We start from the raw sequence: 26,543 nt of genomic DNA, 5'->3' as shown, positions 1-26,543 counted from the left end.
AAGCCTCTGCTGGTGAGCCACTCCCGAAGACGGCAGTCGTCAGAAGAAGTTCGTTTAAAGTGGAACCCAACGTGCCGCCAGACAAAAGAGCGGCACCGACAGTGCCTCCGCGTTAGCGGGGCTGCTGTCCGGAATACGATTAAGAGGCTGAACAACGGACGGACAAGCAGCGAGTGTCGCCAATGTGTGACGCTAAGGAAGACGCCTCGACCTCGCCTCAAACAGCGAGGCCACTTTTTGTAGGGCGGCGAGAGACTGTAAGTCTGAGTCCGGGAAATATGAACCAATCGCAGTGCGGTCGGCTTGACCCATCGCTTTCAATGATTTCTAGATCAGCGTCAGCGTTTCGCATAGGTACGCTTAACGTAAGAGGGTTGACGGCAAGAAAGAGACAAGTCCAGTTAAAACGGCTGTTAACTGAAAATGACTTGGGCATCTTAGCGCTAGAAGAATAAAAAATTGAGAGCGAGGAGCAGACTGACCGCATGATTGATAATTATAAAGCAAACTTTAATGTCTGCGTGTGCCATGCCGTTGAAAATCTGGGGGATGTGTTATCTTTTTAAAAAGGTCAGTTGGTATTATTGAAGAAAGTGTCATAACTTCACAAGACGGCAGATTAGCACTTTGCGATTTTGCTTTGCATGGTAAAAAATGACGAATTATTTGCGTATACGCACCTAATACCTGCTCCGACAGAAAACGCTTTTTTGATTACGTAGGTACTTTCTTAGAGTGTGATAGAATTGTAATGTTACTAGGAGATTTTAAGTGCGTTTGCATGCCCGAAGACACGGCTAATAATAGTTCGTGATAAAAGTGCACTACAGCTTCGTGCTTTAACAGAAAACTGTGACCTTGTAGACGTTGGTGATGTTCTTCGTGGGAATCATGTGCAGTTTACGCACTTTCAGCTTCAAAGCCACGCTAGATTAGACCGTGCGTATATGTCCGGTAGTATTTTGGCATTGTGTAGCAACTACATAGTTAAACATGTTAGCTTCAGTGACCATAGTCTTGTAATGTTCCAAATAGGAAATAAAAGAAAAACAACTGCATTTAACTGGGATCTATGGAAATTAAATGAAAACCTTTTGAAAGACGAAACGTTTGTTAAACTGGTGGGTCAAAAGTGTAAAGAGGCTTTGCTTATTGATACATGTTTTAGCGCGGTTTGGGAGAATTTTAAAAGTGAAGTTAAAATGTGTGCAATTGAGAGGTCAAGCGTCATGCGGTACAAAGAAAGACAAAAAAGAAAACGAGCTACAAGCCACACTTGATTATCTTTTAAATGCAGATAGCACGATACCCGGATTGTTTAGAAAAGAAATTAAAGAAGTGAAAAGACAGATGGAATGCATTGAGGAGGAAAGATATTGTTATGAGCCAGTTGTCCGGCAGACAAAGAAGATGCTGAAGCATAGAGCCGAAGAGACGAGGAAGAGGTGAAACTGTGGTTCGCCATCTTTGTTGTTGTTGGCCAACATTTAGTCTTCTTGTACATAGTGTGAATAAACCCCCTTTTCTGTAAATCTCCCCGTAACAATATAAAGGCGCCGTGGTAAGTGCACGTGCGGAAAGGTTCTTGGTGGGCGAAGCACCCACCAAACGCGCGCTCGCTGAAGAAAAGAGGTATGCCACAAGAAACGTGATTAAAGAAATACGATATCAGGACATGGTTTCGTCAGACCAGAAGGTTATCGAAATGGCTTTTCTTGAACGGTACCGAAGATTGTTGGGCAACGAAGTTGAAATGCAAGATCCGTTTGTAAAAGATTTTCTGGCGCTTATGCCCAAACTAGACGAGGACGTTAAAAACGATCTTGACAGACCCATCACAATAAAAGAAGTTCAGCAAGCGATTGATGACTTTAGTAACGGCAAGACACCTGGACCAGACGGCATCGGGGCAGCCTTTTATAAGTTTTTCAAGGCAGAAATGTCAGAAATGCTTCATCGTACCATAACAGAGGCCTATGACGTTAAACAAGTGCCCATATCTTTTAGGAAAAGCCATATTATACTTATACCGAAAACTGAAGACCCTGAGAGATTGCAGTCGGTGGAAAATTACAGGCCCATAAGTGTGACAAATGTCGACTATAAAGTGTACATGAAGGTCATTGCAACAAGACTTCAAACAGTAATTACCGGTATTGTTGGTGCACACCAAACGTCTGGAATAAGAGGAAGAAGTATCTTTAACAATATTCATACTGCAAGAACAGTTTTAGAGTGCTGTGAAGCGTCAGGTGGCCGTATAGCCATGATTCAATTAGATTTGGAAAAAGCATTTGACAGGGTGTGTCATAGCATACTTTTGCACTGCTGGATTATGTCAATGTAGGCGCGGTAATAAGCGACGGTGTGAAAGTGGCATATGATAATTGTCAGACTAAACTTGTAATTAACAAAAAATTCAGCGAAGACATAACCGTACGTTCTAGTGTCCGTCAAGGATGCCCCGCCTCAGCCTTATTGTTTGCTATTTATTTAGAGCCATTTTGTTTAAGAGTGCTGAACAATAAAAAAGTAACCGGATATCAGTTGTTATCGCATGAAGTAAAGGTTTTGGCATATGCAGATGACATCGCGATTTTTTGTGAAAATAAAGAGAACATAAAAGAGGCGGTCAGTGACGCAAGAGCCTTCTGTAGACTCACTGGAAGCGCCATTAGTTGGCAAAAGTGTCTAGGATTTTGGCACGGGGCTTGGGAATCCAGACCAGACCAAATTGAAGGGATCAACTTCAGCACTTCTCCGTCCAAGTACCTGGGCATCCCATTAGGGTGCTATAACGAAAATGCCGAACAGTGGACTGACCAAATGGAACACATTAAGACACAAACAACAAAATGGGGTGGATGCGTCCTGTCGATATCTGCGCGCGCAACGGCTTGCAATGTGTTTCTAGTGGCGAAAATTCTTTATATGCTACAAGTGCTATGCATGTCGAGAATGTGCGTGCAAAAGATTCACCGAGTTTTTGCTATCTTTATCTGGAGATCCACTTGGGAGCGGACCGGCAGGATAAATCTGTTTCCCTCTGTTAAGAAGGGCGGGCTTGGCCTTTCGCACTTGTTGATTAAGCAGATTGTTTCACGATATTTTTTCTTGCGTGATCAAAGTGATGGTTTTCTACGTACGGTCATGCAAGAGCGCCTGCGGGATGCACTGCCGGAGTGCATTGTATCGTCCTTTCACGCACCGCATGTAGCGCCGAAAGGATTCTTGAAAGAAGTTGTTCATGCTGTTCGCTTTCTCAAAGTGCATTTTTCGCTCGATTATTTGTCATTAGTAACCAAAAAACAACTGTATAAGGATTTAGTTTACGTGTTATGCCCTGTACCTTTGTATCGCGCAGAGTATGCATTAGGACCCGAACGGGATGTACTGAAACGTGTCAATAAATTGCCTATCAGAGCATCAACTAAAACATTTTTCTTTCTGCTGCACAGTGGCACGCTCCCTGTTAAACCATTGTTAAAAGAAAAAGGTATTTGTCTACCTTGGGGAGTAAATTGTATGATATGCAATAAGCCAGAAACAATTGAACACATTTTCTTAGATTGCTCGGATTCAATTTTCTTGTGGGACGTCTTACAGGGGACCTTTAAAAAGGATTTCCCGCTCACGCCATTCGGAATTCGGTTCTTGCCTTTTGAAGAAACAGGAGGCGTGCCATGTGATATGATGATGCTGGTAACCATGCATAGTGTCTGGAAAACAAGAATGGATATTAGACACGAACATGTTGATCCCAAGCCAGCAAAGATATATTTTGCTGAAACTACTACATATGTTAGAGATGTGTTCAAGGCTCTTAACGAGCCACCTGAATGGTTGCATATGATTGAAAAATTATTGGAGATTAAACTTTACTAACCAAGTTACACGGGACATGCTGTCAGTCCCGTTTTTAGTACGTGTAGAGATTTGTCTAGTTATGCTGAATTCAGAGATATGAATTCTTGTGTGACGTGTACTTGACGAAATCCGGAAAAAAACAACAAATGTGACATAAAATAACAAATGGTAAAATAACAAATGTGACTGAAAGGAAGCTCTTCACATTTTCTAATGGCTGCTACTTACGGCGAACAATAAAGTGTTTACACATGACACTGTGTAACACAGTGTCATGTGTAAACACTGGGGGTGTAGATCCGGGGGTGTAGATCAGTGCTAGAGCGCTCGCTTCGCATGTGAGAAGTCCCGGGTTCAAACCCCGGCACCTCCAGTGTTGAATATATTAACTTTTTTTCATTTGTTTTGCAATACAGAGTATGCAATACAGGTATTGGGAAAGGAGGATACTACATCAATTTCAGATGAGCAAGAAATAAGAGCAATTCTAAGCCACCATCGGCGCCTCTACGTCGCAATACACAGTGTCTTTATTAACAACAACGCGAGCGATGACAAGAGGAACATGAGGTGGAAAATAACAAATGTGACTGAAAGGAAGCTCTTTATATTTTCTAATGGCTGCTACATACGACGAACAGTAAAGTGTTTACACATGACACTGTCTCATATTCCGGGGGTGTAGCTCAGCGGATTCCACTTCCGGAAACCGTCGGGTACGGACGTGGTTGACATGAGCTCCGTCAGGATAGGAGCGGCTTCAGCGGCCGAACAGGGCCGCGGTACCAGGACAAGTATGAACGAGCATTCGGAGTATCAGGTGCTGCTGCCACAATTACCAACTGGGCGAGTTGTTTTGAACACTTTGTTTTTACACGCACACATGCGTGCTAGACCGTATCGCGTGGAACATTTCCGCAACATGCTGGCAAGTTTGAAGTTGCTGCCCGACGTAGTTGCGCTAGGGGCGCATCAAATGAGTCACGTATGGGCAGTAACATTCAAGAACGGTGAAGCTGTGAAGCAAATGCTACGTGCAAGAGATGTCAAGGTCAAAGAGCGGCGTTGCATGGTTATCGATCCAGGGAACCAAGCGGTGCGTCTAAAGGTACATTGGATGCTTCACAACCTTCCGGATGAGGATGTGTGCGAAGCCTTGGCGCCCTTCGGCACTGTCAAGGACATTACTCGAGAACGGTGGCGAGTTCAAGGACTGCGATAGAAAGGTTCGTCAACACGGCTTGTCAATTTGGTGTTGCGGAAGGGACTGACATTGGAAGACTTGCCACATTTGTTGCGTGTCGCGGGAGAACAGGTCTTGGTAGTAGCACCAGGCAGAGCACAGCTTTGCCTTCGGTGCAGGAACACCGGACACATCCGTCGGGAATGCCGCGTTCCTCGTTGCGCACTCTGCCGTCGCTATGGACATGACGAGTCGCAGTGCGTGAAAACATATGCGAGCGTGACAGGGCCAGCAACAAAATAGGAAATGGTTGAGCTTCTAATGGATGAAGCCGAAGTTGCTGAAGTGTCTCCTGGTGATGCGGATCAGACGAAGGTACCGGTGACGCCCCCTGAGCAAGAGCCACGGGGACCAGAGGAAAGAAAATCGCCCGGGACAAGTGAGCCTGGAGATGAAGTGAAACAGAGCGCAAAAAAAAAAAAACACCCAGACATGGTTGACAACGTAGATAAAGAAGCATCAAGCACCGATACGACTTGCAGCGACGAAGCGTATGCTGAGGAAATGGAAGTAGCTGGCGTTAGCGGGTCCGTCGTGAAAAGAACTCGCGACCAAACCGACCGCGAGGACGGCGATTTAGGAGACCCTACAAGCGAGGAACCGCCTGCAAAATCGGTGGTTACGCGTCGGCCGACCTTTCGACCGAAACCAATTATCCCGCCGGATAGACAACCGGCGGCTACAAAGCTCAAGTTGGACGTGAACACGTGCCTGCGAAGGCGCACGGGCGGAGAACCACGCACCATGGCTACGAAATCGAGAAAGGTCGTGTGCTACGCATCCAAGGTACGCGTGAAGACGGTTTTTGGAAATTGTGGGAATCTGTGTATACTGACATGCATGCATCTGTCGGACGTTATGCACGTTGGGTGTAGACGCGGAATGCGCAATATGCGGTCAGTTTGTTTTTAATCGACAATGACAGTGAATCTGGTGAGAGGACTGCGAGTGGCCACGCTTAATGTACGTGGCCTTGCCGCATGACGTCGGCAATATCAGGTGAGTCGCCTCCTTGCTGAAAATGAACTGGATCTTGTTGCAGTACAAGAAACAAAGGTTGAAAGCAAAGAACAAACTGATCGCATGGTAGCCACTTTTAGGATGTATTATAACGCTTGTGTGTGCCATGCTGTGGGGACGTCCGGGGGCTGTTTACTTTCTTTTGATACAAAAGAGTTTGGGTATCAGTGAGCAAGCGCTCACTGTAAGTGAAACTGGTCGTCTTATCGTTTTTGATTTTTCTTTCAGTGGTTTTCAGTGGAGACTTATTTGTGTGTATGCGCCCAATGATATGCATGAAAGAAATGTGTTTTTTGCCGAAGTTGAACTGTATCTAAGTTGTGATAGTGATAGGTATATCATATTTTTGAGGGACTTCAATTGCGTCTGTTACACTCAAGATCGCGCTAAGCGAACCGCAGTGCGGGCAAAAGTGCTCTGTTTTTGAACACCCTAGTTCAGGAACACAACTTAGAAGATGTTGGCCGTATCTTAATCGGTACAACACAACTGCAATACACGTATTGTCAGCGCGGCAGTCAGGCGAGATTGGATAGAGCGTATGTTTCGCTTGACCTTGTACCAATGTGTAACGGCTATGTTGTACAGCCGGTCTCTTTCAGCGATCATAGTATGGTGTTTTTCACCATTGGCACCCGAACAAAACAGTCACGTTTCAACTGGCAGCTTTGGAAATTTAATCAAAACCTTCTTGAAGGTGAATGCTTTGTTACCAGAGTAAACGAAGAAATGGCAAAAATATTAAACGACCAGCCAAGGGACTATGCGGAAGCATGCGAAGAGCTAAAAATTAAAGTTAAAATGATCCCGATTGAAAGGGGACGTGTTAGGCGCCACAATAAAAAAATTAAGGAAAAGGAGCTCCAACGACAGCTCGAGTTCTTGCTTGAGATGGAGAGTGCCGAACCTGGAAAGTTTACAGGTGATATTAGCACTGTTAAAAACGAATTGGAAGCTATTGACATTAGAAAATATAAGGCTGCTGTGATTCGGGCGCGAGCAGAGAGGCTATGGGTTGATGAGAGGCCAAACAAACGCTCCCTGGCCGATGAAAAGAGGTATGCTATGAAGAATGAAATTCAACAATTCAGGTATGATGATAAGATCATATCGGATCAAAAAATGATAGAAAACGCCTTTGCAGAGCACTATCGGAAACTTTTTGGTGAAAGGAAACTGGTGGATTTAGGATTTGAAACAGATTTCTTGAATGCCATGCCGCAACTTGATGATGACGCAAGAGAGATTACAAGAACAGATCACCAAACGTGACATCGAGCACGCGATAGAAGAGCTGGCTGACGGAAAGGCGCCGGGACCGAATGGGCTGGGATCTGCTTTTTATAAAGCTTTCGCACCTGAAGTGTCATATATATTATTACAAGTGTTCTCTGAGGCATACGAGAAAAAGCAAGTACCTCCGTCATTTCGTAGTGGCCATATGGTCCTAATCCCAAAAATAGACGATCAAGAGAAGCTTCGATCAGTAAGCTCATATAGACCAATTAGTCTTACAAATACAGACTACAAGGTATTAATGAAAATCCTGGCGAAGAGGCTACAAACTGTGATCAAAGACATTGTCGGGCCACACCAAACATGTGGCATCAAAGGGCGCACCATTTCCACCAACACTCATGTGGCACGCAGTGTACTCGAATGCTGTGACGCCTTTTCAGGTCGAGTTGCCATGCTGCAGCTCGACCTAGTGAAGGCATTTGATCGAGTGTCACATGAAGTGCTGTTTCTTATTCTTAATTACGCAAACGTTGGCAATGTTATTATGGAAGGAGTAAAAATGGCATATCGGGACTGTACTATACAGATTATCATTAATAAAACCTGAGTGAAAGGATTTCAGTCAAATCCAGCGTCCGGCAAGGATGTCCGCTCAGCCCCCTGCTTTTGGCGGTCTACCTTGAGCCATTCTGTTTAGCCGGGATCCGTTGCGAGAATATTAGAGGATTTAGACTGCAAAGGACCGAAGTAAAATTGTTGACGTACGCGGATGACATTGCTGTTTTCTGCGATGATCGAGAAAGTATCCGAGAAGTCGTTCGCGTGGCAAAAGAGTACTGCAAGCAAACAGTGTCTGAAATAAATTGGGAAAAAAAGCTGTGGCATATCACATGGTCATTGGGACGTAACGCCAGATTGTTTTGCATCGGCACGCTGGACGACCACACCAGCAAAATATCTGGGAGTGCCACTCCAGCATTATAAAGATAGCAAGGATTACTGGTTGGACGAAACTGATAAGACGAAGGAAAAAGCAGGTGGCTGGATGGGACGAGGCTTGTCAATGTTCGGCCGCACTAGTGCTTGTAACTTGTTTTTAGTAGCCAAAGTGTGGTATGTAATGCAAATTCTGTTCATGGCTAGAGTGAATGTGCAAATATACATAGGGTATTCGCTGTGTTTATTTGGGGTTCCATTTGGGAAAGGGTCAGCCGCAGTAATTTGTTTCGGTCAGTTCGCAGTGGTGGAGTGGGTCTCGCTCACTTGTATATCACGCAGCTTGTGTCGCGCTTTTTCTTTTTACCAGACCAAAGTGATGGTTTCTTGCGAACAGTAATTCAGGTACGGCTGGCAAAAGCTCTGCCAGAGTTCATTATAGCGTCTTGTGAAGACAGAGGGCAAAGTGTGACTGGATATATGCGTGAAGTGGTTATGTCTTTTCGTATCTCGCATGCGTGGTTTTCCTTGGAATATTTATGTACCATCACAAAGAAAAAGCTCTATAAGGATTTAGTGGATGTTATGATGCCAATACCTATATACCGAACTGTCAACTGTGGAGGACCAGGAAATGACGCTTTGAAGAGAGTAAGAAGGATGCCCGTAAGATCTACAGTTAAAAGTTTCTTTTTTAAATTGCATACAAATACATTGCCAGTAAAGACATGGTTAGAACAGAAAGGGATTTACGTGCCATGGACCGCTAACTACTTGATCTGCAAAAAACCGGAGACCATTGATCATGCTTTCATTGGCTGTTGGGATGCGATATTTCATTGGGACATCCTACAACGAACGCTCAAAAAAGATCTTCCAATCACACCGATAGGTATACGTTTCTTGGCCACTGATAATGAAGGTGAAATACCGTACGATACGTTCATGCTCCTGAGCCTCCACAGCTTGTGGAAGACAAGAATGTCGGTCCGTCATGCTGATATAAATGTTCGCACGACACGTGAAAATTTCATTCTCAGTATTGCAGAGGTTAGAGAACATTATCAAGCGCAAACCGAGCCTCCTGAATGGGTGGCCATTCTTGATGACCTTGTAAACTTGAAAAGATCTTAATATGACTACGTCAATCAAGTGTGACTTGATTTTATACGTCTACTCATGTTTTGTTTTAGTGTATTTCTGTCCAAGCAGGCAATAAAGAAAAAAATAAGGGGGTGTAGCTCAGTGGTAGAGCGCTCGCTTCGCATGTGAGAAGTCCCGGGTTCAAACCCCGGCTTCCCAATGTTGAATATATTAACTTTTTTTTCATTTTGTTTTGCAATACAGAGTGAGCAATACAGTTATTGGGAAAGGAGGATACTACATCAATTTCAGATGAGCAAGAAATAAGAGCAATTCTAAGCCACCATCGGCGCCTCTACGTCACAATACGCGGTGTCTTTTTAGCAACAACGCGAGCGATGACAAGAGGAACATGAGGTGGAAAATAACAAATGTGACTGAAAGGAAGCTCTTTACATTTTGTAATGGCTGCTACTTACTACGAACAGTAAAGTGTTTACACATGACACTGTCTCACATTCCGGGGGTGTAGCTCAGTCATTCTGCTTCCGGCCACCGAGCGTGGCGGTTCGTGAATCATGGCCTCTCCCGGGGCAGCGACAGCGGTCACTTTTGGCCGCGGAAACAGGACCAACGACGAAGAGAAGGATTACCCTTTTATTTTGCCGCAACTGCCTAAAGGACGAGTGGCTACTAACACCGTGTTTTTACACGGGGATGTACGTGCGAGACCATACAGGGTCGAGGACTTCAGAGACGCCCTACTGCCGACGGGCTTGCTGCCTGGCGTGGTATGCATAGGGGCGTACCAGATCAATGACGTGTGGGCGGTGACCCTTAAGGATGCGACCACCACGAAACGGCTGGTGGCCCTGAAGGAACTTCAAGTGAAAGGACGACGGTGCGTCATCGTCGACCCACAGGACCAGCAGGTGAAGCTTCGACTTCACTGGCTGCTGTATGGCGTTGCCGACGATGACGTCCGGGTGGCGTTTGCGCCTTTCGGCAACGTGGATGAGGTAAGCCAGGAGAGGTGGCGTGTCCAAGGTATGGGGGACAAGACCTCTACCACGCGGACCGTGCTCCTCAAGCTGAAGACCGGCGTCAAGGTAGAGGACCTTCCACATCAGGTCCGCGTCGGCGGAGAGCTCGCTTTGGTGGTCGTTCCCGGTCGGCCCATGCAGTGCTTACGTTGCCAGGGCAATGGGCACGTCCGGCGAGAGTGTAAGGTGCCGCGCTGCTCCCGTTGCAGACGTTTTGGGCACGTCGACGCCGACTGCGTGAAGACGTACGCTACAGCGACAGGCCCAGCAGTGAGTGAAGCGGCAGCCGAAAATCTGATGGATGCAGCCGAGGCTGAAGACGCCGCCAAGGGAGCCGGAGACCAAGTGCCGCCAGCGAAAACAAGTACCGTGACAGTGCCGGAGGGCGCTGAAGCCAAGGTGGACGAAGCTGCTGAGCAAGTGACTGGGCCGCCACGGGTCGACACGGAAGCTGTCCTTCGAAAGGAAGGTCCGAGTGAAGGCGAAAGCGATGACGAAGATTCAGAAATGGAACAGAGCGAGGCTGCCAACGACGGGGACCGGGCTGCATCTCGGTGCAACCTTCAAGCGCCCCCGAGACGACGCCGGAGACAAGGATAACGCAGCATCCAGCACCGGGGATGGGCCGCCGGCAAAAGCGCCTCTTGGGAGGCGTTCGGGTTTCAAACCCAAACCGAATGTTCCGCCCGAGAGAAGGCCTGTGGAGAAAGCGCAGCACACCACCAACAACGCCGGGAAGCCGGGCGGCTCCGGAGGCGGCTAGCCGAGGGCTAGTCGTGAAAGGTAAGCACCATGCTCCGGGCCTACTTCATTCTTTAGTACAGCATGGCACCTGACCCGTCTCTCAGCATTGCCACACTAAACGTGCGAGGCTTGGCGGCTAGCCGTAGGCAATGTCAAGTACTACGGTTGATCACTGACTACGACATAGACGTTTTAGCTGTCCAGGAGACCAAGGTAGACGGGGAGGAAGAGACCGGGAGCATGGTGCGGCGTTTCACGACTAGATATTATGCAGTCGTGAGCCACGCGGTAGGGACGTCCGCTGGATGTGTCCTGTTTGTTAAGAAGTTACGAGACCTGGTTGTTCAAAGTGTGTTTTCATGTCAGTCGGGAAGGATTGTTATTTGCGATTTTGTGTTTTGTAAAGTTGAATTCCGAGTTATATGCATATATGCGCCAAATGGGGTAGAAGAACGTGCATTATTTTTTTCGAGTCTTTTTCAGTATATTAGCAGTGAAAAGTGCATGCTTTTGTTGGGGGATTTCAACTGTGTTTTGAGTGCTCGGGATAGATGCAATAATGGTGGTATCCGCGATAAAAGCAGTCATATATTGTCTAGGCTGATCAGCGAAAGTGAACTAGACGATGTATGTGAGTGTCTGGAGGGGGAGCGGGAAGTGATGTATACGCGATTTCAAGGCAGTAGCCATGCGCGGTTAGACCGCTTGTACATGTCACAGGACATGATTCCAAAGTGCCACAGTTATTCTGTTGCACCTGTGTCGTTCTCCGATCACTGCTTGGTGATGTGTACCATAGGAATGAAGAAGAAGAGTCAATCTTTTAACTGGGACCAATGGAAAATGAATGTCTTACTTCTAAAAGACGCGCCATTTGTAGACGCAATTCAAGAGGCCGTTATGGAAGTAAGCGATGAATGTATTGAAACAATAGCAGAGAAATGGGAATGGTTCAAACAGAATGTAAAAATGAAAGCAATAGAAAGATCTAGCTGCTTAAAGTTTGAGAGGGAAATGAAAGAACGAGACTTACGAAAGAGACTCAATCAGCTGATAGCGCTGGAGTGCGAAGCGCCAGGGGCGTATAAGCAAGATATGCGAACCATCAAAGAAAAAATCGAACAGTTGGACAAAGAACGCTATCAAGGTGCGATTGTGCGCGCAAGAGCAAACGCATTAGTAACGGGGGAGACGCCCACCAAAAGGGCGCTTGGACTTGAAAAAGCTCATGGTCGACGTAATCATGTCGATAAGATCTCGTGGAATGGCACACTCGTCGACGATAATAAGAGCATAGGCCGAGCGTTTTTAGAGTATTACCAGTCATTGTTTGCATATCAAGAAGCCAATGTAGATGAGTTCAAAAGGGTCTTTCTCAGTCGCATGCCGCGATTAAGTGACGACACGAAGGACCTATTAGAAGGCACTATAAGAGAACACGAAGTCGAAAAAGCAATAAATGATTTGAACAATGGCAAATCACCCGGACCTGACGGTCTTGAGCGCGTGTTTTTATAAAGCCTTCAAGAAAGAACTGTCGCCCCTGCTAACAGACCTGTTTAACGCCGCGTATGTGAACAAAGCTTTGCCGCCTTCTTTTAGGTAAAGCGCATACCATCTTGATACCTAAGAGTGACAAAGCGGAGAAACTTAGGCTCGTGACATCTTACTAGGCCGATATCTTTAACCAATGTCGACTATAAGATTTTCATGAAGGTTTTGGCAGCCAGACTTCAAAGCGTCATCAAAGAAATCGTCGCAGACCACCAAACGTGTGGGATCAAAGGGAGGTCAATTTTTTCGAATATTCACACGATGCGGTGCGTGCTCGAGTGCTGTGACATCACTTACGATGGCGTCGCAGTGCTCCAGCTTGACCTAGAGAAAGCGTTTGACTGTGTGTCTCATGATATTTTGTTTGCCATTCTGGATCACGTTAATGTAGGCTGCCATCATCACTGAGGGAGTGGCATTGGCGTATCAGAACTGCACAACACGCTTAATTGTGAATAAATCATTGGGGGCCCCCATTAACGTCATGCGTTCTGTGCGTCAAGGCTGCCCCCTCAGTCCTCTTTTGTTTGCAGTTTACATTGAAACGATGTGTTTGGCGATAACTGAGAATGATCAAATACGAGGTTATAGCTTGGCAGCCACAGAAGTCAAGCTCCTGGCATATGCAGATGATATCGCCGTGTGTTGTACAAACAGAGAAAGTGTAACGGAAACAATATGCGTTGTGAAACAGTTTTGTGATGTGACGGGCAGTAAAGTGAACTGGGGTAAGTCCCTCGGATTGTGGCACGGAGAGTGGTCCTCGGCCCCGGACAATTTTGCGAATGTGAGCTGGGTGAAAACCCCTACCAAGTATCTCGGCGTTCCCTTGGACAGCTACAAACAGAGCGAGGAATACTGGACAAACCAAATAAAAGAAACAAGAGAAAAAGCAGACAGGTGGAAAGGCATCAACCTGTCCATTTTTGCAAGGGCAACTGTATGCAATATGTTTTTCATTACGAAGTTGTGGTACGTCATGCAGACGTTATTTTGTTCAAGGGTAAACGTACAAAGTTGCACAGAGTGTTCGCCGTTTTTATATGGGAATCTAGCTGGGAAAGATGTAGCCGAACAAACCTGTTCAGGCGGGTGAAGGAATGGTGGCCTGGGCTTGGCGCATCTTTTTGTACGACAGCTTGTCAATAGATTTTTGTTTTTTCGAGATGTGCGTGATCCTTTTCTGCGTACGGTATTACAGCTCAGATTAAGAGCTGCGCTGCCGGCACTCATTGTTAGTACCAATAGTATGCCAGGAACGATTCGCGGCTATCTTAAAGAAGTAGTCGATAGTGTGCGCTTTCTTTCATGTGCGTTTTTCTTTCGAGTATTTATCCTGCTGTGAAAAGAAAGACATTATATAAAGATGTATGCGATATTGTATTTCCAGTGCCATTGTACAGAGCGATATACAGTGGAGGACCAGGACAGGATGTCCTTAAACGAGTGAAAAGAATGGAGGTGCCTACTGGGGCAAAAACATTCTTTTTTAGGCTACACACAGGAACACTGTCAGTGAAGACATTCATGGAAGAACGCGGCTTCCTTGTACCATGGGGCCCACACTGCTTGATTTGCAAGCAACCTGAAACTAGATCATGTGTTCTTGCATTGCTGGGAAGGTGTCTACTTCTGGGACGTCCTAAAACGGACAATCAAGAAGGAGTTTCCGTTGAATCCGCATGGGATCAGGTACTAGCGATAAGAATGAGGACGGGGTTCCATACGACCTTAATTCATGCTCCATGGCCTCCACTGTTTATGGCGGGCACGGAATGGCTGGGTACCATTGCGACCCAGATGCTAGGCCTGCTCGTATTTATTTTCGAGACAGTATGTCTCGGTTTCATTGAAATTAAGAAAATGCAAGATATTGTACCCGATTGGCTGTCGAGGATAGAACCTCTGACAGCTTTAAAAGAATTTTAGTTTGACAACGCCAGTCCATGTTGGGCTGATGGCTTTCATGTTTTTCAGTATGTTCTGTAGGTGTTCTTTTTGTGATGTCTGTTTCTATACTGTGTGCATTGTACATTGTCAAAGACCGGCAATAAATAAAAAAAAGGGGGTGTAGCTCAGTGGTAGAGCGCTCGCTTCGCATGTGAGAAGTCCCGGGTTAAAACCCCGGCACCTCCAGTGTTGAATATATTAACTTTTTTTCATTTTGTTTTGCAATACAGAGTGAGCAATACAGCTATTGGGAAAGGAGGATGCTACATCAATTTCAGATGAGCAAGAAATAAGAGCAATTCTAAGCCACCATCGGCGCCTCTACGTCGCAATACGCGGTGCCTTTTTAACAACAACGCGAGCGATGACAAGAAGAACATCAGGTGGAAAATAACAAATGTGACTGAAAGGAAGCTCTTTACATTTTGTAATGGCTGCTACTTACTACGAACAGTAAAGTGTTTACACATGACACTGTCTCACATTCCGGGGGTGTAGCTCAGCATTCCACTTCCGGCCACCGCTGTGTACGGACGTGGGTAACATGGGCTCCGAAGGAGCGGATTCAGCGGCGCATTCAAGCCGCGGTAACAGGTCTCTTGCTTCAGTCGACCAGGACTACCAAGTTATTCTGCCTCAACTTCCATCAGGTCAGGTTGTGATGAATACCATCTTTCTTCATGCGGATTTGCGGATGCGGCCATACCGCGTAGAAGACTTTCGGGATGCCATGGAACAGCTTGGTGCGCTCCCCGACGTTATCGCTTTGGGGGCGTACCGGATGAACCACGTTTGGGCCGTGACTTTCAAGAACGCTGAAGCAACAAGGAAAATGTTGTCTATCGGAGACATACAAGTCAAGAATCGCCGATGCCTTGTGGTAAACCCAAACGACCAAGGACTACGACTGAAGCTGCACTGGCTTCTTTATGTCGTCAGCGATGACCTAGTGCGTGCGGCCTTGGCACCGTATGGTAAAGTTACAGAAGTCACAAAGGAAAAATGGCGTGTACGCGGCATTACAGACAGAGCATCTACAACCCGCCAAGTCGCCATGAAACTCAATTCCGGTGTCACTATCTATGACTTACCACACCAGTTGCGGGTAGGAAATGAACTCGCTCTGGTTGTTGTGCCAAACCGAGCACCACTATGCCTCCGTTGCAACACCACCGGCCACATCCGACGTGACTGTCGTGTGCCTCGCTGTTCGCAGTGTAGGCGCTTCGGTCACACCGACGCGGAATGCGTGACCACCTACGCAAGCATCACAGGAAAAGCAAGTAAAGACGTGGAGACTGAGCTCATAATGGATGAAGCCGACGCCGAGGAAGCCGCTAGCGACTCGCGAAAGCAGACAGACGTGAAGGAAGCGAATCACGAGGCCGTCCCTACCAACGCGTGGAAGGGTGTTTTTCCTGACAACACCACACCCCAGACAAGCGAAGTCTCGTTGACCGGGGAAATGCAGGAGAAGGACAAAGGCAAGGTAGTGGAAGCAGAGTTGGCCGTGGAAGCGCAAGCCGACGCGCAAGTCATGGAAGTTGAATCTGGTGCTTCTGCCAAGAGACCGCGCGACGAAGCAGGCAACGAAGTGGTAAAGCCCAGTGCAAGCGGCGGTGACGAACCGCCCACCAAAACAGTCATGATGGCCGGCCTTCAAACAGGCCGACAACCGAGCTTCAAACCGAAGCCACCGTCCCTCCTGACCGGAAAATGGAGGGAACTATGCCCTCGTAGCGAGGGACAACGCATAGCCCAGCCGAATTGCCCAGTTAGGATATCAAGCACCCACCATGGCTTCAAGGCACCTAGCAGCTCAACCACAGCGCAGTAAACAGGCGAACTGCTTGCTGGACGCGACGTTGCCCATCGCAGCAACGAGTCAACCGAATACCAGCACAAAATATCGAGGTAAATTCCATGCGGTCCACCTGTTTCGGTTTAACCATGGCTCTTGACCTTACGAAGCCCCTTCGTCTAGGCACTTTAAACGTTCGTGGTTTGGCAAGCCGGAGACGCCAATACCAAGTAAGCCGGCTTTTCCAAGAAAATAATTTAGATATAGTAGCAGTGCAAGAGACAAAGGTGGAAGGCCAGGAACAGACGGACCGCATGGTGCAGCCATTTAGAGCGCAGTACAACGTGTGCGTGTGTCATGCGGTTGGCACTTCGGGAGGCTGCGCTCTCTTTATTCGTAATAGTGTTGGTATTGTAGAAGAACAAGTAACTATATGTGGAACTGGCCGATTTGTCATACTTGATTTTTCTTTTGCCGCCGTTAAGTGGCGCGTATTGTGTGTGTATGCTCCAAATGATGAATGTGCACGTAGAGCGTTTTTTGAACAAGCTAGAAGAGTACCTGAAGTGTGAGCGATACGTAATTTTGATGGGAGATTTTAATTGTGTGTGCAGACCAGAAGATCGCGCCAAAAAACAGCAACGTAAAGATACGAGCGCGCAGTTTTTACATGTACTTGTAAACGATTATGATTTGGAAGATGTCGGTAGTATTTTATCGGCGGGGAAAACATCCGTTTATACACACCATCAAGGTGAAAGTCATGCGCGATTAGACCGAGCGTACGTTGCATTGCAGCTTGTGCCACTGTGTCAGAGTTACGAAATTAAACACGTATCATTTTCTGACCATAGTCTTGTAATGTTTAATTTAGGGGAAAAACGAAAAGAAACGAATTTTAACTGGGATCTTTGGAAATTTAATGCGAAACTGCTTGATGATGAATGCTTTGTGAATGATATAAAAGAAATTATTTGTTCCTCAACGATAGCGCAGACCAATGACTGCATTGAAAGCTGGGAAATTCTCAAAACAAATGTTAAAATGAAAGCGATAGAAAGGGCAACTGTACTGCGTCGCAAGGAAAAACAAGAAGAAAAAGAATTAATTAGCCAACTAGAATTCTTCATGTGTACAGAGTGTGAAAATGCTGGATCTTGCATGAAGCAGATAAAAGAAATAAAAAGTAAGCTCGAACTTATCGACCAAGAACGATATAAAGGAGCTATGGTACGAGCGCGGGCGGAACGATTGTGGAATGGGGAAACGCCCACTAAACGGGCGTTAAGTGACGAAAAGAGATACGCAACAAAAAAAGAAATAGAAGCAATAATATATCAAAACGATGAAACTTCCGAACCTACCATGATAGAACGAGCATTCGTAGCTCATTATCGCGAACTGCTTGGAAGCAAGAAAAAACTAGAAAAAGGATTTGAGCGAGACTTCCTTAATCTCATGCCACGTTTAGAAGAAGACATTAAAGCAAACCTTGAATTACCAATTACATTACCAGAGATTGAAGATGCCATCGATGGACTAGGTGCAGGAAAAGCTCCCGGGCCAGATGGCTTAGGAGCGGCCTTCTACAAGGCTTTCAAACATCAGCTTAGCCAATTACTGCATTGTGTTTTCGAGGAAATGTATGCAACACAGCGAACGCCACCATCTTTCCGAACATCTCATATTGTGCTAATCCCTAAGTGCGAAGACCCGGTTAAACTGTTGTCAGTAAAATCATACAGGCCAATAAGCCTTACAAACTGCGACTACAAAATATTTACAAAAGTGCTAGCGAAAAGACTTCAAAGTGTCGTAAGACAGCTAGTGGGACCACATCAAACATGTGGCATCAAGGGCCGAACAATTTCCACGAATACGCATGTAGCTCGGTGTGTGCTTGAGTGTTGCGATGCCCTCTCCAGTCGGGTTGCAGTGCTGCAACTAGACTTGGAGAAAGCGTTTGACAATGTATCCCATGAAGTACTCTTTTCATTATTAGAATACGTTAATGTCGGCAGAGTGATATTAAATGGAGTTAAAATGGCCTACTTAGAGTGCAGCACGCGGATTATTATAAACAAAAAGTTAAGTGAACCAATCCATCTTCTCTCCAGTGTTCGGCAAGGATGTGCAATCTCATCATTACTTTTTGATCTCTACTTGGAACCTTTCTGCTTGAGCCTAATTAATAGCCAAAAAGTTCGCGGTTTTATGCTTGAAGCGACAGAAGTCAAGGTACTCGCATACGCTGATGACATTGCTGTCTTTTGTCAGGACCAGGAAAGCATCAAAGAGGTGGTTAGGCTGACGGGTAACTTTTGTAAGGAAGCCGGATGCAAGATTAACTGGGAGAAGACCATAGGGTTTTGGCATGGCGAGTGGAGCGAAAAACCTGAATTATTCGCTGGCGTACAATGGACAGCAATGCCAACAACGTACTTAGGTGCCCCTCTACAATGTTATGACGATCCCGAACAATATTGGAAAGAAGAAACAGAGCGGGTGAAAGATAAGATACTGGGATGGCAGGGTCGGAATCTGTCAATGTTTGCACGTGCGACTACTTGTAATCTGTTTTTAGTTGCCAAGTTATGGTATGTGTTGCAAGTGTTGTTCATGTCCTGGGCTAACCTACAAAAAATTCACAGAGTTTTTGCAGTGTTTATTTGGGGAGGAAGTTGGGAAAGAACTAGTCGCACCAATCTGTTTTTGTCCGTGAAGAAAGGTGGGCTTGGTCTGACGCACCTCTTTATCAGACAAATTGTGTCACGTTTTATGTTTTTAAGGGATCAGAGTGACCCATTTTTGCGCACGGTGATACAAGTTCGCCTGCACAATGCACTACCTGAATTCATTGTTTGTACAAATAAGACCGCGTTACGCGGTATAAGAGGTTACTGGCACGAAGTTGTTGCTGCTTTTCGCATACTTAAGGTGCGTTTTTCGTTTGAATATTTAAGTACAGTGAAAAGGAAAAACCTGTACAGAGATTTATTGGATGTTATGTTGCCTGTTCCCTTGTACAGAAGCATATACACTGGAGGTTCTGGACAAGACGTCTTAAAACGAGTGAAAGGAATGCCGATAAAACCCCATGTAAAATCATTCTTTTTCAAGCTACATACAAACACTTTACCGGTAAAAATGTGGCTACACGACAAAGGAATCTTCGTACCGTGGACAGTCAACTGCATATTATGCAAAAAACCAGAAACAATGGAACATGTATTTATCGATTGCTGGGATCCAATATTTCATTGGGACATCCTTCAGCGAACTATTAAAAAGGAACTGCCGATTACGCCACATGGAATCCGTTATTTACCAGTTGAGAATGATGGTGACATTCCTTACGACATGATAATGGTCCTGAGCCTCCATAGTATATGGAAAACTAGAATGGCAGTAAGACATGCCGACGTTGACCCTCACACTGTAAGGGAAAATTTTATTGAACATGTAGTGTATATGCGAGAGATCTACCATGCACAGCCACAGCCACCTGATTGGGTGGGACTGCTTGATGAGTTGATCGCTTTCAAAAAGTTTTGAAACCCTCTGTCTTGTTCCCTTCTGTATCATGTAAACAGGCAATAAAGAAAAAAAAAGGGGGTGTAGCTCAGTGGTAGAGCGCTCGCTTCGCATGTGAGAAGTCCCGGGTTCAAACCCCGGCACCTCCAGTGTTGAATATATTAACTTTTTTTTCATTTTGTTTTGCAATACAGAGTGAGCAATACAGCTATCGGGAAAGGAGGATGCTACATCAATTTCAGATGAGCAGAAATAAGAGCAATTCTAAGCCGCCATCGGCGCCTCTACGTCACAATACGCGGTGTCTTTTTAGCAACAACGCGAGCGATGACAAAGGAACATGAGGTGGAAAATAACAATGTGACTGAAAGGAAGCTCATTACATTTTCTAATGGCTGCTACTTACTACGAACAGTAAAGTGTTTACACATGACACTGTCTCACAACATTGCGGGGGTGTAGCTCAGTGGTAGAGCGCTCGCTTCGCATGTGAGAAGTCCCGGGTTCAAACCCCGGCACCTCCAGTGTTGAATATATAACTTTTTTCATTTTGTTTTGCAATACAGAGTAACAATACAGCTATTGGAAAGGAGGATACTACATCAATTTCAGATGAGCAAGAAATAAGAGCAATTCTAAGCCGCCATCGGCGCCTCTACGTCACAATACGCGGTGTCTTTTTAGCAACAACGCGAGCGATGACAAGAGGAACATGAGGTGGAAAATAACAAATGTGACTGAAAGGAAGCTCTTTACATTTTCTAATGGCTGCTACTTACGACGAACAGTAAAGTGTTTACACATGACACTGTCCTACATTCCGGGGGTGTAGCTCAGTGGTTTCTGCTTCCGGCCACCGAGCGTGACGGACGCATGATGACGGGCTCCGTAGGAGCGGCTTCAGCGGCCCAGAGCGGCCGCGGTAACAGGAGTGTCGTTGCGGACAACGAGTACCAAGTTGTTTTGCCGAGTTTGCCAACAGGGCGTTTTGTTGTGAACACAGTTTTTTTACATTGTGATATCAGGGCCCGCCCATACCGGGTGGAAGATTTCCGCGATGCGCTCGCCCCGTTATCGCTCCTGCCGGAAGTGGTGGCTCTCGGGGCCTACCGTATGAGCCATGTTTGGGCCGTGACCTTCAAAGACAACGAAGCTGTGAAGAAGATCGTCAGTGTTGGTGAGCTACAGGTCAAGAAGGGCCGATGCCTCGTCATTGACCCCGCCAACCAGGATGTACGCTTAAAAGTGCATTGGCTGCTGCACACCGTTCCTGACGAGGACGTGCGTCTTGCCTTCGCGCCGTTTGGAAAGGTCACGGACGTCGCCCGCGACCGGTGGCGGGTGCATGGCGTGGCTGACAAGAACTCTACCACAAGACTGGTTACGCTGAAGTTGAAGCCGGGCGTAATGCTTGACGACCTGCCACACCAGGTGAGCGTCTCCGGCGAGCTGGCTCTTGTGGTTGTGCCGGGCAGGGCCCCTCTCTGCCTACGCTGCCGCGGGACGGGCCATATTCGTCGCGACTGCCGCATTCCGCGGTGTGGTGCCTGCCGACGCTTCGGTCACGAAGAGAGTCAGTGCGAGCGGACGTACGCTAGCGTGACCGGACCCGTGAGCAACGACGACAACTCCGCCCTACTCATGGACGAGGCGGATATGGAAGACACATCGACCACGGCTAAGGAAGCAGCTGGCGAGGTGGCAGAGTCGGAGGCACGACCTCAGAAACAGGGGCAACATGTCGATGAAGCCGTCGACACTGAACAGCAAGAGCAAGTGGAGGGCACTGTAGCCATGCCGAACCGTGAGGAAGAGAGCCCACCTGACCCGGGAGCGGCCTCCACCCCCCCTGAACATGAAGACATGGACACCCATACCGGGCTTGCCAACTTGCAGGCGGGGAAACGTCCGCGCGACCAGACCAATAGCCTGGCTACGACTGCAGGACAGCAGCGGCGGAGACGAGCCACCGCCCAAAGCGCCAGGTATGAGGAGACCAACCTTGAAGCTGCGGCCGAACATTACGGCCGATCCACGGCAGGCGGGTAAACCGCCTCCGTAGTTCTGTACTGTGTTTTGCTTGAGGCGGGTTGGGGGGTTCGTGAGTGCAATGGCCGTCACCCTGAGCGCTATTCTCTTGGATATGTGTCAGGAACGAGGGCCCGAGTTGCATGTCAGTGTTGTTTTCGAGAGGTCGGGTTGTGTTCCCATTTGTGGCACTCAACGCGGTTATCGGCGCGTCATTATCAACACTCGTCCCTGCGTAACTGTGACGGGCACCATTCTACCGTGTAGCCATGGCAGCTAATATCGAAGGAGCGCTACGTGTAGCCACGTTAAATGTACGAGGGCTCGGTGCAAGAAGGCGGCAATGTCAGCTAAGTCGCCTACTCTTAGATAATGACTTGCATCTTGTGGGAATCCAAGAAACCAAAATAGAGAGCCAAGAGCTAACCGACAGAATGGTGTCCAATTTTCGTGCGCACTTTGACGTGTGTGTTTCTCACGCTGTTGGTGGATCAGGTGGTTGCGCTATATTCATTCGAAGAAACTTTGGCATTTGTGTGCAGTCAGTGTTTTCGTGTGAAACTGGGCGCCTTTTAGTGGCTGATTTTTGTTTTTGCGATAAAGATTTCCGTGTCATTTGTGTCTACGCACCGAATATTCGAAACAGACCGGCGATCCTTCTTTGAGCGTCTTGAAGCGTACGTAAACTGTGCACAAGGTGGTAATACTGCTGGGCGATTTTAACTGTGTATGCACTGCTGACGATCGCGCAAAATGTTCACACGTTCGCGATAAGAGTGCTGAATTGCTAAATGCAGTGGTGCACGATTACGACTTGGAAGATATCGGTAGTGTCTTCGCCAGCGGTACTCACCCGCAGTTTACGCACTTCCAGCGTGATAGCCACGCTCGGCTAGATAGATTATATGTGTCAGCCGAATTGGTGCCCTTGTGTAGTGAATATGATGTGCAACCCATTGCATATAGCGATCACTGCTTGGTAACTGCCACCTTTGGGAAAAGACAGATCAAACACACCTTTAACTGGGACCTCTGGAAATTGAACGCGCAGTTGCTGGATGACGATGCTTTCGTTGATGCTGTTGCGAAGGAACTAGAAAGCCTGATTTCAGTCGAATTAGCAAGCTTCGCCATTAAATGGGAAGAATTTAAACAGAAAGTAAAAACAATGGCTATTGAAAGAAGCAGTGTCCTTCGGCATAACCTGAAACAGGCAGAAACGAACCTTCGCCAGCAACTGCAATTTTTCATCATGCATGGAAAGTGTCCAGCCTGGTGTGTATGTTAACGAAATAAAGGAAGTGAAAGCCGAACTCGAAAGGATAGACTCTGAGAAATACAAAGCCGCCGTTGTGCGATCAAGGTCTGAGAAGCTGTGGGCGGGAGAAGCGCCAACAAAACGAGCTCTCTCAGACGAGAAAAGGTACGCATGTCGGAAGGAAATCCGCCAGCTAGCTAAAGGCAATGACATCACGTCCGACAAAAACGACATCAAACAAGGGATCGTCGATCACTTCAAAGCCTTCTTAGGTCAACCACTGCGAACCTAAAGATGGCTACCAGACGGAATTCCTTTCATTGATGCCAAAGCTCGATGAAGAAGTTAAGGCACGGCTAGAACATCCCATTACCCTGAGTGAGATAGAGTGCGCAATAGACGAGTTGGCGCCCGGTAAAGCACCTGGGCCTGATGGCTTAGGGGCTACTTTCTATAAAACGTTTAAGTCAGCGCTGGCTCATGTCCTCCATCTAGTTATCAGCGAAGCGTATGACCGAAAAAGATTGCCCTTGTCTTTCACAACCTCGCATATCGTGCTAATCCCGAAGAGTGATGATGAAAAGAAACGCTTGTTGCCTGGCTCATATCGCCCGATAACTCTAGCCAACGTTGACTATAAAATATTCACGAAAGTATTAGCAAAACGACTGCAAAGTGTCATCAAAACATTGGTAGGGCCGCACCAGACTTGTGGCATTAAAGGCCGCAGTATTACCACAAATGTACACGTGGCTCGAAGTGTGCTAGAGTGTTGCGATGCGATTGGCGATTACGTCGCGATGATGCAGATCGATTTGGCAAAAGCCTTCGACCTCGTCTCGCACAAGGCTCTGCTATGCATACTTGAACATACAAATGTTGGCAGTGTGATAACGGAAGGTGTCACGATGGCTTACAAAGACTGCTCAACGCGAATTATTGTTAATGGGGAGCTCACCGATAGCTTTCGTGTGCTCTCGTCGGTGCGTCAAGGATGCCCGCTTTCGCCCCTTCTGTTTGCTGCTTATCTCGAGCCACTCTGTTTGGCCATTAAAAACAACGAACGCATAGCAGGCTATCGACTACAGGCGGCACATGTTAAAATATTGGCGTATGCAGACGACATCGCGATTTTCTGCAAAGATAAAGCGAGCATTAAAGAGGCAACTGCTATAGTCGAAAAGTTTTGCGATTCAACTGGAGCCCAGATAAACTGGGATAAAAGTTATGGCTTCTGGCATGGGAGTTGGGAAGACAAGCCGGAGACCTTTTCTCGATTGAATTGGTCAAGGTTACCTACACAGTACCTGGGGGTGCCTCTCGGAAGTTACCGTGAGCCCGAACAGTACTGGCTCGACCAAGTTTCGAGAGCAAAGGAAAAGGCTGACGGTTGGAGAGGCAAGCAATTGTCAATGTTTTCTAGAGCCACTGTTTGCAACCTTTTTTTAGTTTCCAAGATATGGTATGTTATGAATGTGTTGTGTGCTGCGCGGGTAAGCGTACAAAAAATTCACCGCATTTTCGCCACTTTCATTTGGGCCTCTACCTGGGAGAGGACGAGTCGAACAAATTTGTTTTTCCCGGTCAAGAAAGGTGGGCTTGGTCTGGTTCACTTGTTTTTGCGACAAATTGTGTCACGCTTTGTGTTTCTGCGGGATCAAAATGATCTCTTTCTTCGAACACTAATTCAAGTACGGCTGAGTAGACTTCTTCCGGGATTTGTTGTTTCGTCGGCTCAGAACATGCCGGGAACCGTGACTGGGTACCTGCGTGAAGTGGTGCTGGCGCATAGGATGTTGAATGTGCGTTTTTCGCTAGCAGTATCTGTCCATCGTTACAAAAAAACAATTGTACAGAGATCTTGTGGACACGATGCTACCTGCACCTTTGTACCGTTCGCCACACCGTGGAGGCCCCGGACAGGACGTTCTAAAAAGAGTCAAGAAAATGCCAGTAAGGCCATCAACTAAGTCTTTCTTTTTCAAATTACATACAAACACACTTCCCGTTAAGACCTGGCTTCATAGCAAGGGTATTTTCATCCCCTGGACAACGGACTGCTTTTTATGTAAAAAACCAGAAACAATAGAACATGTTTTCCTAGATTGCTGGGACCCGATCTTTCACTGGGACGTTCTGCAGAGAACGCTGAAGAAGCAGTTACCCCTGGACCCGTATGGAATACGCTTCTTGCCAATAGATACCTCAGAGGAAGTACCGTATGACCTCATTATGGTCCTGGGCCTCCACGCGATGTGGAAAACTCGCATGCAATTTGAACATGCAGACATCGTTGTGAAACCGGTGCGAGAACACTTCATTGAGAGTGTTGTTTACGTGAGAGACGCATACAAAGTACTGCCTGATCCACCACAATGGATGTCTGTATTGGATGAACTGGTGTCACTGAAAAGATTTTAGTGCTGTGCTAGCCAAAGTGTGGCTGGCACGTTTTATCATTTGTAACATTGAGTTTGTACGTCGACGACGGCAATAAAGAAAAAAAAAAGGGGGTGTAGCTCAGTGGTAGAGCGCTCGCTTCGCATGTGAGAAGTCCCGGGTTCAAACCCCGGCACCTCCAGTCTTGAATATATTAACTTTTTTTCATTTTGTTTTGCAATACAGAGTGAGCAATACAGCTATTGGAAAGGAGGATACTACATCAATTTCAGATGAGCAAGAAATAAGAGCAATTCTAAGCCACCATCGGCGCCTCTACGTCGCATACACGGTGTCTTTTTAGCAACAACGCGAGCGATGACAAGAGGAACATGAGGTGGAAAATAACAAATGTGACTGAAAGGAAGCTCTTTACATTTTCTAATGGCTGCTACTTACTACGAACAGTAAAGTGTTTACACATGACACTGTCTCACATTCCGGGGGTGTAGCTCAGTGATTCTGCTTCCGGCCACCGAGCGTGACGGACGCATGATGACGGGCTCCGTAGGAGCGGCTTCAGCGGCCCAGAGCGGCCGCGGTAACAGGAGTGTCGTTGCGGACAACGAGTACCAAGTTGTTTTGCCGAGTTTGCCAACAGGGCGTTTTGTTGTGAACACCGTTTTTTTACATTGTGATATCAGGGCCCGCCCATACCGGGTGGAAGATTTCCGCGATGCGCTCGCCCCGTTATCGCTCCTGCCGGAAGTGGTGGCTCTCGGGGCCTACCGTATGAGCCATGTTTGGGCCGTGACCTTCAGGGACGACGAAGCGGTGAAGAAGATCGTCAGCGTTGGTGAGCTG

The 26,543-nt window shown here is 46.9% G+C and overlaps 6 non-coding genes across 6 annotated transcripts; all 6 read left to right on the top strand.

The window, feature by feature from the left end:
- The first annotated feature begins 4,168 nt into the window (after positions 1 to 4,168).
- On the top strand, positions 4,169 to 4,240 carry Trnaa-cgc (transfer RNA alanine (anticodon CGC)). The gene has a single exon. It is a non-coding gene; the product is annotated as a tRNA-Ala (tRNA).
- A 5,296-nt stretch (positions 4,241 to 9,536) lies between these two features.
- Trnaa-cgc (transfer RNA alanine (anticodon CGC)) lies at positions 9,537 to 9,608 on the top strand. The gene has a single exon. It is a non-coding gene; the product is annotated as a tRNA-Ala (tRNA).
- Positions 9,609 to 14,793: 5,185 nt separating this feature from the next.
- Positions 14,794 to 14,865, top strand: Trnaa-cgc (transfer RNA alanine (anticodon CGC)). Its single transcript has one exon. It is a non-coding gene; the product is annotated as a tRNA-Ala (tRNA).
- Positions 14,866 to 20,091: 5,226 nt separating this feature from the next.
- Positions 20,092 to 20,163, top strand: Trnaa-cgc (transfer RNA alanine (anticodon CGC)). The gene has a single exon. It is a non-coding gene; the product is annotated as a tRNA-Ala (tRNA).
- Positions 20,164 to 20,466: 303 nt separating this feature from the next.
- On the top strand, positions 20,467 to 20,538 carry Trnaa-cgc (transfer RNA alanine (anticodon CGC)). Its single transcript has one exon. It is a non-coding gene; the product is annotated as a tRNA-Ala (tRNA).
- Positions 20,539 to 25,809: 5,271 nt separating this feature from the next.
- Trnaa-cgc (transfer RNA alanine (anticodon CGC)) lies at positions 25,810 to 25,881 on the top strand. The gene has a single exon. It is a non-coding gene; the product is annotated as a tRNA-Ala (tRNA).
- Positions 25,882 to 26,543: the final 662 nt, after the last annotated feature.

The sequence above is a fragment of the Dermacentor silvarum genome, chromosome 3 (assembly GCF_013339745.2).
Source record: "Dermacentor silvarum isolate Dsil-2018 chromosome 3, BIME_Dsil_1.4, whole genome shotgun sequence".
Lineage (NCBI taxonomy): Eukaryota > Metazoa > Arthropoda > Arachnida > Ixodida > Ixodidae > Dermacentor > Dermacentor silvarum.
This window is presented reverse-complemented; position numbering and strand designations above follow the sequence as displayed.